At 46.9% G+C, this 13484-nt stretch overlaps 1 protein-coding gene across 4 annotated transcripts in view; it reads left to right on the top strand.

The window, feature by feature from the left end:
- The first annotated feature begins 308 nt into the window (after nt 1-308).
- Nucleotides 309-13484, top strand: part of LOC125311488 (signal-induced proliferation-associated 1-like protein 2) — an 82902-nt gene continuing 69726 nt past the window's right edge. For 3 of the 4 annotated variants that reach the window (XM_048269589.1, XM_048269590.1, XM_048269588.1), the window contains exon 1: nt 309-667. The gene's annotated coding sequence lies outside the window, so the exon portion shown is untranslated. The remainder of the gene's footprint in view (nt 668-13484) is intronic. The other variant, XM_048269591.1, reaches the window with a different exon arrangement.

Raw genomic sequence — 13484 nt, 5'->3', positions numbered from 1 at the left:
TCTCTCTCTCTCTCTCTCTCTCTCTCTCTCTCTCTCCCATCTTGCCTTCTCCCCCCAGCAAGGCAGATAAGACTTGAATGTCACAGTCTAACGCCGACCCTTGTATAGCCCCCCCCCCCTCCCCTCCATCTTTACATATGATAATGAGGTCTTCCCTTTCACTGGTCCATGGCTTTGTTGCTCCACTGGCGGGAGGAGGTGGCTGGGTAGGGTGGGCGTGCATGCGCGTTTGTATGTGTGTGTGTGTGTGTGTGAAGGGGCTTGAGGAAGAGTCGAGCAGAGTGGATTTGGAGGGCAGCTGTATGCATTTCAGCTAATTGGGCCTCAATAGTTGCCAGACTTCTCTCCTCTCTAGCTCTCTCTTTCCCTCTCTCTCTCTCTCTCTCACTCCCACTTTCTAGCACTGGAACAGCAGCAGACAGAGGAGTGGAGGTTCTGTGCTCTCAATGGGATTTTAAAAAGCTAAGGTGCTGTTTTCCTGGTGAAAGAAGTTTTCCCTAAGCAGAGGTGTAACCGGCATCAGCGCGGGTCAGCAGGACTTTTTTGGACTGCACAAGTGTTGGTTTTGGAAGGAGTTGCCTGCCTGTCTTGCTCTTTGGTTGCACTCATTACCCAGTGGAAATGGATGGTGTGAACATTCAGCTTCAGAGGACCGGTACTCACTGAGGTAGGCTTTGGATGACGAGAAATGTCATAGTCTTTGTCAGAGTAGAGAGATGTCAAAGTGTGCCTGCCACTGAGAGTTCATGAAGATGTGTAATGCAATATTGTGTTATTAAGTTGGACGTTTAGAAACGCTTTGCTTTAGCCGTAGTCTACCAACTTTCAAAGGCAAAAAATAAACCCCCTGACCGATCATGTTTGCAGCTTTTTCGCTCAAAAGCTCCAAAAAGGCAGCAAGTTAATCCACTGCACATTGTGTTTAGTGTCCTACATTTCCACTGTTCATGTGAGAGGTTGTCTTTAGGAGGGTGTGCTCTGGGAAGCTTTGAGTCTTGGCAAAGTGCCTCGACCAAATGTTGACTGTTTTGGTGTGTGTGTGTGTGTGTGTGTGTGTGGTGACTGGTTAGTCATCTCAGGGTCGTGGTCGCCCCCCAACATTCCCCACCCCTGGCTGCACACATCCAGCTGCTGAAAAGGAAACCAAGATGGCGTGCCTTTTTGCCAGGTTTCTGTCAGTAGCTCCCGCGAAACAAGAAAACAACAAGCTGTGAAAAGCAAACAAAGGCCTTATTGAGATGGACTGTGAGCATCTTGTGATAATTACGTCTGTGTGAATAAAACAGCCTGTTGGATGCACAACTCATCTGAAGGTTGCTCATGAGTCAGTCTCTCTCTGTGTTTCTTTTTCTCTCTCTCTTTCTCTCTGTTTTCTCTCTCATTCTGTTTTCTCTCTGTCTGCCTGCTTTCTCTCTGTATTGTTTATCTTGCTGTCCTGTTTATCTGTTTTGCTGTCTTATGGGAGCAGCCTGGAGTCATCCTCCCTCTCTGTCCTCCCTATACTTCTACTGTGATAATTCCTCCGACGGACTGGACTCCCTCTGACCCTTGTGCTATTGAGACGGGAGTGTGAGGGAGATGGAGGGTGAGAGAGGATAACACTTCCCATAACTGACTATTCACCCCTTGCTCTCACACACTTCTTTAACAGACACACATTAACACCCGGGAGTCGTTCACAGCTTCTCTCTGCAGTGAAATCCGCTGCCCTTTTTTTGCACACTCTCTCACACTCGCCTCACTTTTTCTCACTCAATCAGTCAGTCCTAGCCTCTCTGTAGCACTCACACATACACACATGAGGAAGACACACACACATGAGTCACGCACACACACACACACACACACACACACAAACACACACAGAGACTCTATCCTCCACCTCTCTCTTCCCATACAGTTCTGTCTTGCTCTAACTGTGATATTCCTCGGATCCCCTTTATCAGCACGGCTCTCTAGCTTTCCCCATCTCTCTCTCTTCCCCCCAGTCCATCACTGGCTGTGTCTATCAGACTTTTTCCCCCCGCTGCTCTCTTCTATCCTCTGTCTTTTTGTTGTCACACAGATTTGCCCTTTTCCTTCACTGCTGTCTCGCTCCATCTCAGCACCCCCTTCTCCTCCTCCTCCTCCTCCTCCTCTTCCTTCTCCTCCATGTGCTTCACCCTCTCTCCCTCCCTTCTTCCTGCTTCTGTCTCTTTGACAGCCCAGTGTAGGGGAGGGTGAGGGCAGATGTGGTTATGGTAATTGCCTGTGTGCGGCGGAGTTGGTGGTTTATTGTTGTGACTTGCTGGGCCGCATCCCCTCCGCACTACCAGACAGACACACACACACAGAAACACGCACACACACACACACGCGCACAAACACACACACACACACACACACACACACACACACACACACATACTGGGTCGGCAGGGTTGCTCCTCACAGGACCTGACAACAGATGGTCAGTTTGGAGGAGGGCCACACAGTGAAGCTCGCTCTGGTAGGTGCCTCCTCCAAAGGAGCCAAGAACAAACATGATCTCCTTCTGCTGGGACTGAGTGTGTGTGTGTGTGTGTGTGTGTGTGTGTGTCTGTGTCTGTGTGTTGTGGTGTCCTAGTATTTTGTGCTTGACTGTGACTGTAGCCTTGAGCTACATCACAGCAGACTTCTTAGTCGCTTGTCCTTGTCATCATTTCCTGCTCGCATGCAGCAGCTGAAGCCTCTAGTGCTGAGATGCGTGTGAATCCAGGAGTAATGAATGGTTTGCTCAGTCGCTGCGTGAGCCCCGTGTAAAAGCACCAGTGACGGCAAAGGAGATGTGATAATGATACACTTGGATAGCCAGCCAGGTGACAAGGACACGGACGCCGGCAGGACAGGTGGACGATCAGCTGTGAACATGGCTGCCTCTCTCTCTCTCTCTCAGGCCCCCATTCCTCTTTCTACAGGTCTGATCCAGGATCTGTCCCTCCGTTTAAGAAGAGTCTTTGTACAGAGAGCAATTGCCTAACTGCTTGGCTGTTGTTATAGCATTCAGTTAGTTGCTAAAGGCTAGCAAATTTTGTGGTGGGCCAAAATATATGTATAATATTTTGAACTATACTATACTATATATGAAATAGTACAGTAGCAGTGGTATTTGTGTTTATGTAGACATTTATTGCTAATTCTTCATGGGACTTGATGGATTGTGATTGTCACTAGGCCTTTTCACACAGAGATCACGCTAAATTTGCGGGAAGAGGGGACGTCTTTTTGCTGTCTGAAAGCGAGGTGAAAATTTGCCGGCCTGCTGATCTGTTCACATGATGCGGCATTTTGGGAGGCAGGATCAGCTATAGTAAATTAAATTGTGACGCAGCAACGGGCGTGTAGAGGATAGTCGTAGGCCCTTATGTGCGTGGGCCTTTAGATACAGCAGGTGTGTGATTTCAAAACCATGGCGGAGAACCGACTGCACTTTGGTTAGCTTGCATTTGCTTTGCTGTTGCTGTTAGAATGTTAAATTCTTGCGATAGATGTCTTCAGACAATAAAACATAATTTGGAAGGGAAATTGAAGGGAAGAGTTGCCCCTTGCCTTGGCCGTACAATGTACTGTGCGTAGGCCTACAATTTATTCATGAAATCGTTCCATATTACAACAATAAAAATAGCTTGTGTACTGTCTTAATTGAAACATGCTTTGTGCACAAATGATAGCCTAGGGCAAAGAGAATGGACATCTCAACATAAGGATACATTAGAAGATGATGATTAGTGTAAACTTTGTCACACGACATGATAAGCAGTTCTTTAAAAACGCAACGTTCCATTCAGTCATAAATCATTCAAGCGTAGGCCTAGTGCTCATCATGAAAAGAAAACAGCAGCTTAGATCAGTCATAGATTGACATAATGTGCTGTCTCTGCGATTGCTGCTTTTGATCAGTTAGATTTATTTGCAATCTCCTGTGGTGGGCTGGACATAGCATTGAAATGCCTGCCCAGATTCCCCTTTCCGCCTTGACCCATTCACACTGGTGGCGGAACGAAAAAACTCTGCAAAATGTCTAGGGGTCTTGGTAGTAAATTTGGCGAGACACTTTGTCCCGCCGTTCCGCCTCGGTCTGTGTGAAAGGGACAGTCGTTCTGCGATTCTGGTACATAAAATCGCGGCGATTTTGCCAGTGTGAAAGGGCCTACTGACTTCTGATCACTTGAACACTGTTTTAAGGTTAGATAAGCATTCTGATTAAGTTTTAGCGCACTTTTTATGTTTTCAGTATTCCAGAGTGGTGCCATCAGGTCTTGTCTCTGACATTTTAAGCTTCTCCTTTCGACCATTTTTGGAATTTTAGCCACAGGTCTTTAAGAGGGCCACATTGTCTGGCTTAGAACATGTGGAACATATTACCCAGGAAAAGGTCAAAGTTTGGGGAAATCAAAGCAACTTGGCATTAAATGCTTAATTCTAGTAAATAATTTGGCAGTGCAAAAACAAGCCATTCCTGACCTTTGTAGAGGGGTTCTGTTAGGGTATTCTGGATGGAGTCCAGAAACCAAATCAGGCCTAACACTGCCTGTGGAGTTCATGTCTACCAAAACACACATAGCCTACAGAATTGCTGGCTTTCCACATTGAGACAAGCTGGGCTCAGCCAGAATCACACACACACACACACACACACTGGCTATCTCTCATGCCTTAATGTGTTTGTGTGCCTGCACAGACAAATGAAGTGTGTGGTGAGATGCCGTCTTTGCGCTGCGTGACCTTGAGCTTTCTCAGTGGAAGCGTCGGATAAATGAGCGCAAACCTTCTGACTCTGCCTGGCTGCATTACCCCTCCCTCGCTTTTTACTTTCCCTTATTCCCTCCCTCTCTCTCTCTCTCTCTCTCTCTCTCTCTCCTCTCCCTCTCTCTCTCTCTCTCCCTCTCTCTCTCCCTCTCTCTCTCTCTCTCTCTCCCTCTCTCCCTCTCTCTCTCCCTCTCTCCCTCTCTCTCTCTCCCTCTCTCTCTCTCTCTCTCTCTCTCCCTCTCTCTCTCTCTCTCTCTCTCTTTCTCTTTTTCTCTCTTTCATTCATGTCTACTGTTTGTACTTCTCATTCTGTCTCTCTCGTATTACTCATCGCGGTCTCCCTTGCCCGCTAGTGTATTCCACACTAGACACATTGATCGTGTACATTGATCTGTGTTGTGCGTCTCGCCGTCTGTTTGTATTGTGTGTATGTATACCGTGATGGGTGTCTCTTTTCTCCACTAATGGTGACGGAGACCAAAGGTTTTATCCAGCGTCAACAACCTTGAGTCCCCCTTTACTCCACCCTCCTCTTCCTCCACCTCTCTACATCGCCATCCTATCGTTAAAAGACTGTGTCCGCACACAGTAATGGCCACTTCCTCGCATAAAAACGCAGCAGCTGCAGATGATGTCCTAAAAGTGCTTCCTGTGGCTTTGCCTCCCTCTGGGCATCCCATGATACTCTTGTGACATCTGTCCTCCAGCCTGTTGCAAATGAGCCCCCCCCCTCCCAATGAATACCCCCCACATACACACACACACTTCCTAACCACCGAACCCCCTCGCCTTTGATCCCTGCAGTTAGATCGGTAGTTAGCCATTCAGCGTAATTGGCTTAACTGCTTGTTGACAACGATGAGCTGATTGATGAGTTGGCCATGCTGGGAGCTGGTACTAAGGTGGCAGTCTTGCCTGAGGCCTGCTTGAGTAGAGGTGGGAGGTCATCCGTGCACTGGCACAGGCTAAATGCAAACAATTTGGTCTCGCCCCACCGTAGAGGGAGAGAAAGAAGGAGGGAAAAAGAAAGAAAGAAAGAAAGAAAGAAAGAGAGCTACAAAAAGAGAGAGAGCGGGAAGGGGTATTGATGGAAAACAAACAAATAGCCAAATGAGAGTTATTGATTAACAAAAAGATGCGATGCAGATGGAGTTTGGCTGTAACGTTGTACGCATTTTATCGCATTTATTTTCACCCTTTATACAACAAATCTGTTACATAATCAGGTGCAGAGGTTAAAACCCATTATAATAAAATATGATTTTGTGTCTTTTGGGAGAGGTGCACCTTTTTACAGGGACATGCCAGATGAAGCATTACATCACAGAGGGAGAGAGAGAGGAAGGGGGGTGGGAGGGAAAGAGAGCAGTATTGTGCATTAAGCCGGCAGCCCATTTAAGTGTTCCTTTTCTGTTGTTTTGGGAAGTGGGGCAGTAGCCATCAGAGAACAGTGGATGATGGAGACTCTGGGGCAAGGGCAAGATGTGCCAGGGTTGGGCGCACACACGTACTTCTGACATCTGTTTTTTTCTCTCTTTCTCTTTATCTGTCTCTCTCTCTATCTCTCTCTTTGTCTTTATTTCTCTGTCTTTGTACTTGTGTCTCTCCTTTTTCTCCCCCCTCTCTCTCTCTCTCTCTCTCTCTCTTTATTTCTCTTTCTCTATTCTGTCTCTGTCCTCACTGTACCTCAGGTCTGAGTTTGTGTTTGTTAAGATGTGAACAAAAGCTCCCTAATCACCCTTGTCTCCCCTTTCTTTATTTTCTCTCTCTCTCTTCCTGTCTCTCTCTCTCTCTCTCTCTCTCTCTGTCGCTGTGATGTGTTGATTACAGGCAGTGAACCAGTGAAGTAGATGGTGTCAAAAGCTCTCTGCTGCTCCTGCATTGCTAAAGAGGACAGGAATTTTGACCCAATTACTGGCCATACCTTTCAATGCCTCACTACCTCCATCACCTACTCACAGACCCTTATCATGGCATGTTGCACTTGGAACAATCCCCGCATTTGAATGTGAATCAGAGCCACTGGGGAATGGACATTAGTGTGTGGTCACTAGGAGTTGAAAGCCACGGCATTGGCATACCCCAGCTCTTAGCCTTGGCACAGCTAGTGCCAACCTCTGCCAACTCAGCTGCCGACGGTGTTTGTGCCCGTCGTTTCTTTTGTCTTTTTTTTCCTCCGAAATGCCTCTTACTCAACACCTCTCAGATGCATTATCCCAAACTGGGGCAGAGAGAGTGGGGGTCAGTGGTGGTGTCAAGCAGCCTGCTTTTCCATGGCTCCTCCATGAGGGGTGTGTGTGTGTGTGTGTGTGTGTGTGGGGGGTTGTTGGGTAGGTGCTATTCTCTGGTGGTGTGGTCGGGTTCGGGGCCGTTCGGTGTGTTTAGAGAGGGCCACAGAGACCCGGCGCCCCCCGCTTTGGGGCTAATTTGAGTGTCAGCTGGTGGCAGACGCCACACTGGTGGGATGCCAGAGATGAGAGGAATGTTTTCGTGAGATAGCCTTACTCTCTCTGTGTGTGTCTGCATGTGTTTGTGAAGGTGTATGAGGTATTTGTGTTTGTGTACGGCTATGAGCACTCTGTGTGTGTGTGTGTGTGTGTGTAGTTGTGTATTGTCTTGACATAGCCCCCCGCCAGTCAACAACACTGAGACTGAGGGGGAAGATGGAGCAGTGCATTTTCCCAGGGCTCAATAATGAACAGCAGACGATAAGATCACCCAATTAATTGGTCCTTGGATTTAATTGCACCGAACCTTCATAGCAGGAAGATTTGCCAATAACCCCCTCTCTTTCATTTGGCCTCCCACTCCTTTTGTCGGCTCTCTCTTTTTTTTTTGTTCACCTCCCTGTCTCTCCTCTGAGCGTTAACCCAGTTTTAAAACGAGACAAACTGCTTCACTGGAGCGGAAATACAAGTGTTTATCGAGTCGGAGATGCTAAGTGTCTGGTTACGGGCTCTCCTCCCTTGGCCCTTTTGACCGAGTGTGTGAGGGGATTTTAATAAGTGCCCCAGTGTTGTGTTACTTTCCCACTGCCCTGTCCCCTGCTGTCTCTGGCTAGAAATCTCCTCAGGTTTTTTTTTCTCGGATGCGCTAGAATGCCGAGCGAAACAACAATGCATGAACTTCTGTCTGAAGAAAGGACTATAGACTGTTTGACCTGGGGACTGAGGCGATACATTAGGATTTTTTGTGAGTTTGTGTTGTTGTGTGTGGGTTTATTTAGGAATGAAATGGTGGGCAGTGAAGTGTAAACAACATGCCTGTTGGGTTTGTTTGTTTTTCGCTTGAGTGATCAGCATCCCCCCTTTGCGTTAATGAGAGACATTGTGACACATCCTCAGACATATCCTCAGGCAGGACAGTAAAAAAGGAGAGAAAAAAGTTAAAAAAACACAGTATGTTTTTTTGTTGTTGTCAGGTAACATAAGCAGGAAAAAAAAATATGAAAGAGAAAAGTTAAAGGAACCCTTTTCCTGTTTTTATGTTCCTCCCTCAGGAGCCAGGAAAAGCATTTTATTTATTTATTTGTTTCCCCGCTCAGATTTTTGCTGAATCACTGTGTGCCGAAAAAGATGGGGCTGGAAAATGGCCGTAATAACCCTCTTGGCCAGTAACCTTTACTGGGCTCTAAATGTGTGAGTTTGTTGGGGCGCGGAGCCTGCCTCTGGTTTTAATATGCTCGCACAGAGCAGAGGCGCACTTACCTCAGCCCCTCTGGAGATGAGGCCCATCATTTCCTATGCACCTCCAGTAAAACCCAACCACGCTAATGCGTTCCCATTACACATATCACATATTAAAGGTAATTGGACATAATCACAGACCTTGGCTTCGGGGGTGTGAGGAACGTTCTGACTGTAAGCATAGCAGATGTTAGTTGCTATGATAATCACACAAAACAGATGTAAGCCCGACCTAAGGATCTGGCAGCGGGTCACCAAGGACTAACTTTCTCAGCGGAGAGTGTAAAGTCCCAGGGATAAGAGAAAAGCAGAGAATCTTAGCTTTAATCTCTTGATGTTATCTGGAGCTTGTTGTAAGTGCTAGTATCATGATATCTTGTATCCTTTTATCTTTCAGTTTAGTTTAAAAGGGTCCGTTGCGTGGTTTTTCTTAGCCATGACTCTACTTGCGAACACTGTTAATATAAGTGTTGACACATACATACAGTACTATGCGAAAAGCAGCTTGCTTTCTCTTGTTTGCAGACAATGACATGTGCGCTGGCTTGCTTCGTTAGCCAAACGACACCTCAGTGCTTCACCTCGGAGGCGGCAAAGGCATGCATCAGTTTATGCCCAGAGAGTCCTCATGCCAACTGGGTCATGGAGTCTGTCAGCTGATGCTGGTGGAGTCAACATGTCCGCCCTCTTTAGATGCCGAGGCGCCCATCAGTGTAGCTCTAAGGAAACACAGCTTCTGTGGCTGGTGATTGACAAGTGCCATTGGAGGTTAATTTCAGGGGGCAACACTCACTTCAGACTGCTCGTCGAACTGTACACGCGTTGATTTTTTGCCAAGGACATGAAAAGGTGTTGCTAGGCGCAAAGGATGTTGTCTGCAGTAGATCACCCAGACTGTCTCACACAATGTCGGTGTGTCACTTGACCATCTCACGACACTTTTTTAAGGGTCATCCTTGAGAGTTGCATAACACCTTCAGTGTTAGGCAGTAATAGTCACCACACCCTCTCCCTCTAGTGACATTTACACTTGTCATCATTCATTATCAGTGACTCATTTCAGAAGTGGATGTAAAGCCAGACTTTTGGTTGACCGAAGATTTCATACGTGAGCTGTGTTTTTAAGATGGAGCCTGGAATGGTTGCTACGAATGTTTAAGGTTTACATTAACTTTGGTCTTTCATTTTGTGCCATTATTTTACATAAGGTAAGCTCAAAGACAGGATGATTTGAAAAAAAATCCTATTGCTTTCTCATGTATTCTGCAGAAGGGGAAGCACTGTTTGATGGATTGTTTGGGCATTGCTGAAGTTCGAGAGGTTTCTAGTACATTGCAGTAATTGTCTCTGTTGAGGGAGTCCTGCTATGTCTTATGCCCCCCTCTCTGTTTTTTTTAAATAGAAAGATTAGGTGCTCATACCCCCATCCTCTTTTTATGACAGCATGCTAACCCCCACCCCCCCCCACACACACACACACACACACACACACACACACACACACACACACACACACACACACGCCCATGCATGCGCACCCCTCCTTGTGTAATCAGGGCATGATGTCAAAGGGTTATTTTAAGAGCTGGCAAAGACCCGCCACACTCTGCCTTCACAGAGAGATGAGACGGTGCCAGTCACCATCAGCCACCACCTCCCCAGTGCCCACAGAATGAGTTCATCAGAGTAATTAGTCTGCCTCGCTCTCCCTTTGGCCCGGGTGGCCATGGATCACAAAGCATCGATCACTGCCACGGCCTCCCAAAGTTAGTGGGTGAAGGGGGGAGGTGTGGGAGTTAAGCGGGCTCGTCGGTGCCCTCCGTGCCGCTCGGAAGGTTGCGATTCTCCCTCGTGCCCCCAACTCCAAAGAGATTGTCCCTCCCTAGAGTTCAGAGATCAGAGGTGGTGCTGGTGGAAGGGTAGTGTTTTGGTGGGGGTGGAGTGGTGGTCATTTTGCTGAGCTTGCGGTTTGTTTGTGTCATTGGGTATTGTGTGTGTGTATGTGTGTGTGTGTGTGTGTGTGTGTGTGTGTGTGTGTGTGTGTGTGTATGTATATGTGTGTGTGTGTGTGTGTGTGTGTGTGGGGGGTTGTCTAGACAATGAGTATGAGGAATAGGGAATGAGAGAGAGAGAGAGCTGTGGCGTAGAGTAGAACATTAATCACTGTCTGCATTGTAATAACACACACACACACACACACACACACACACACACACACACACACACACACACACACACACACACACACACACACACACACTGCAGGGGAAGCAGGTCCATGTGGATGCATGTGGAGGGGGGGGTCGTGTGCAGCACTGCTGGACCACTTTGGTTTTAGGTTTGGCTGTGGATGTTGTACTCTCGTCTGCTGTTTTCAGACCAGCTCATAAAATTGTCATGGGAAAGCTCTGTGTGAATAGTGGCTCAGTCGTGGTAAATGCGCGTGGCTAAATGATTGCTGTGGTTTCTTGTCATATGTCATAGATGTTGTTATTTTTCCGAGGTAAAAACAAAGCCGCCCCAGTGAGATGAAAAACAAAGATGTATGATCACCGAACTGGAGGCTACGCAACTGCGAAAAAAGGAACGATTTATCAGACTCCTGTTTGTTTGACTGTGAATGGAATCTCTCTTGGCCTGTTGCCTAAGGACATCACTCGCTCTGTTTGTGTCTGTTTGTGTGTGTGTTTGCAACCGCTGCATTAAAGCTGCCAATTCCTCTACCCCCTTTGGCTCCATGGATCGCACCCAGCAAGAATCAATAGGAATCCAGCGTGACTAGCTGCCCTCAGTGGTACCCAGATCTATGCTGCTGTAGGTGGGTTTGTTCCCAATAATGACAGTGCTGCTGTTTCAGACGATTAGGTCATCTGATTGTGTGTGGGTGTGTGTGTATGTGTGTATGTGTGTATGTGTGTGTGTGTGTGGGGGGGTGCATGGCAGGTTTTGTTTGTGCTCATTCTCTTCCAAAATTAAACCCCAGACCAGGCTTTCCCTTCTCTGTCTCGCCCTCTCTCAGGGAGGCGCTTTGATAAAGCGGTATTGTTTGTCCAGGTGGCACTTCTGCTGGCTCGGCGTTTCTGTGTGGAAACCACTCAGAGACGGGTCACGGCGGACCAGACTGCTCAGAGACTTCACACGGGAGCATCGCCGCAGTTCCCCCGAGGGCACGGAGCTGGCCGCTGTTGATCGCTGTTCACCGCTGATGTGAAGGAGAGGCCAAGGAGGCTCGGGGCTCTCCTCCAGGCCAATAAAAAGCAGGGCTATAGGCTACACACGAAGCTGCCAACCAGGCTGCTCCTTTGAGATGTTAAGCGCTGACCCTAGTACAGTCGTATGGGAGTCTCTCTGTAGAGAAATGGAGCAGGCTACTGTTGCTGCATTCCTCGTGGTTGTGTGGTTGGAAGACCTCTCAGATTTCAGTCTCGGATAGCTTGGATAGTTTTAATGGAGCAAAAGATCTAAATCCCATAGATAGGTTATATGTTAGTGATCGCCTTATGGATAGGATCAATTCACACTCAGCTCCGATTCCATGTGTACAAGCTCTTACTGCACAAGGAGGTCCACCAAGAAGATGTCGCAGCTCATTTCATTACATTTATTCTCCGACATGAATAATTCACTCACCTGCCCTGGCCTATATGCATGGAGTCGCTTGCTATTTACACGAAACATCTCTGACCTTCCCTCCTCTACCCTCGTCTTTCCCAGTATTATCCCCTCCATTCTCTGTCATCTTCCTCACAGCCAGATGGCATCCGTGACACCAGACCTCCCTCTCCCCATGGTTGAAGTATTCTCTTGAAATCATCTCTCCCTACTCTAAGGCGTTATTACCTTGTAACTTTACCGGCAATAGGTTAGTTGAGTTGCCTCCATCACTTAGTGCAGAGGACGTGATGTTGAAGACGTTTGAGCAGTGAAATGCCAGATGCAATTTCAGCGAGTTAGAATTCAGAAAGCTCTTTCCCTCCCTCCCTCTCACCTCCCATCTTCCTTATGCATGGTAGATGTTATCTAATATTTAGTATGAGTCTGTATTTAGACATTACATTGGGGAGGGCTTGTTAAGGACTTCTCATGCCAGGACACAGTAGAGGGTGAAAAGGAAAGTTTTGACATTTCTTGATTTTATGTCACATTGCATTGACTGTGATTACACTTAAAATGCTCAATCCCATGCTGCATTGGGATTAAGTTTACCGTACGAAAATACAGTATCTCTAAATAATATGACAAACAAAATTGCTCTTTATAACATGGGCAAATTCATTATGAGCGGAGAAAATCAGTGATGATGAAGGAATTGTTTATTGTTGTGTTTGTTTGTTTGTCTCTAATCTCACTAATCATACTTGTAATCACATCTTGCCGCATCTGTTGTGGTATGCCCACAGTTGTGGGACAGGCTTGCCGTGTGCAGAGAATCCCGGCAGTAGGCCGAACTCTCGTCATTGTTAATCTTGATTTGGCCCACATTTCTCCCAGATGTTATTTTTCCTTTTTTTTTCTCCTGCGGAATAAATGGCTGGGTAAAAATGTAAACATGGCATGTTGATATGTCTGGGTGCTGGACTAGTAGGAAGAAATATGGGACTCTTTTAAAAGAAGTGTTTGCTTCCTGCCAGTGGTTTACCAAAAAAAAGGTGTTTTTGCAACACGTATATGCTCGCCTGTCGGCCAAATTTTTATGAGTTTGAAATTTGTATTTGTGTAGAGAGATTGACCTGCCTTGTTGAGAGGGTCTATGAGATTTCGTGTTCACTGACGAGATCTACAAGGACAAGGTGTGTGTTGAGCAGACCTTGAGGATTTTTGTGCGAGATGCATTTCCAACAGGAATGTGTCAGACGTCGGTGCTTTAGTGAACAAGAGAAATGCATTTGGGTCACAAGGGGTTAGGCTCCCAGCTGGGTGCCGTTTAGTGCTCACTTTAGCAGCCCTTTCTCTACGGAGCGCTTTTGCTTGATGTCAACAGTAATAGATTTCTGAATGACAGGCTCCCACAGATTCTATGCATTTCTATAT

Source organism: Alosa alosa, chromosome 18 (assembly GCF_017589495.1).
Source record: "Alosa alosa isolate M-15738 ecotype Scorff River chromosome 18, AALO_Geno_1.1, whole genome shotgun sequence".
Taxonomy (NCBI): Eukaryota; Metazoa; Chordata; class Actinopteri; order Clupeiformes; family Clupeidae; genus Alosa; species Alosa alosa.
The sequence above is the reverse complement of the archived record's forward strand: the minus strand, read 5'-3'. Positions and strand labels throughout refer to the sequence as shown.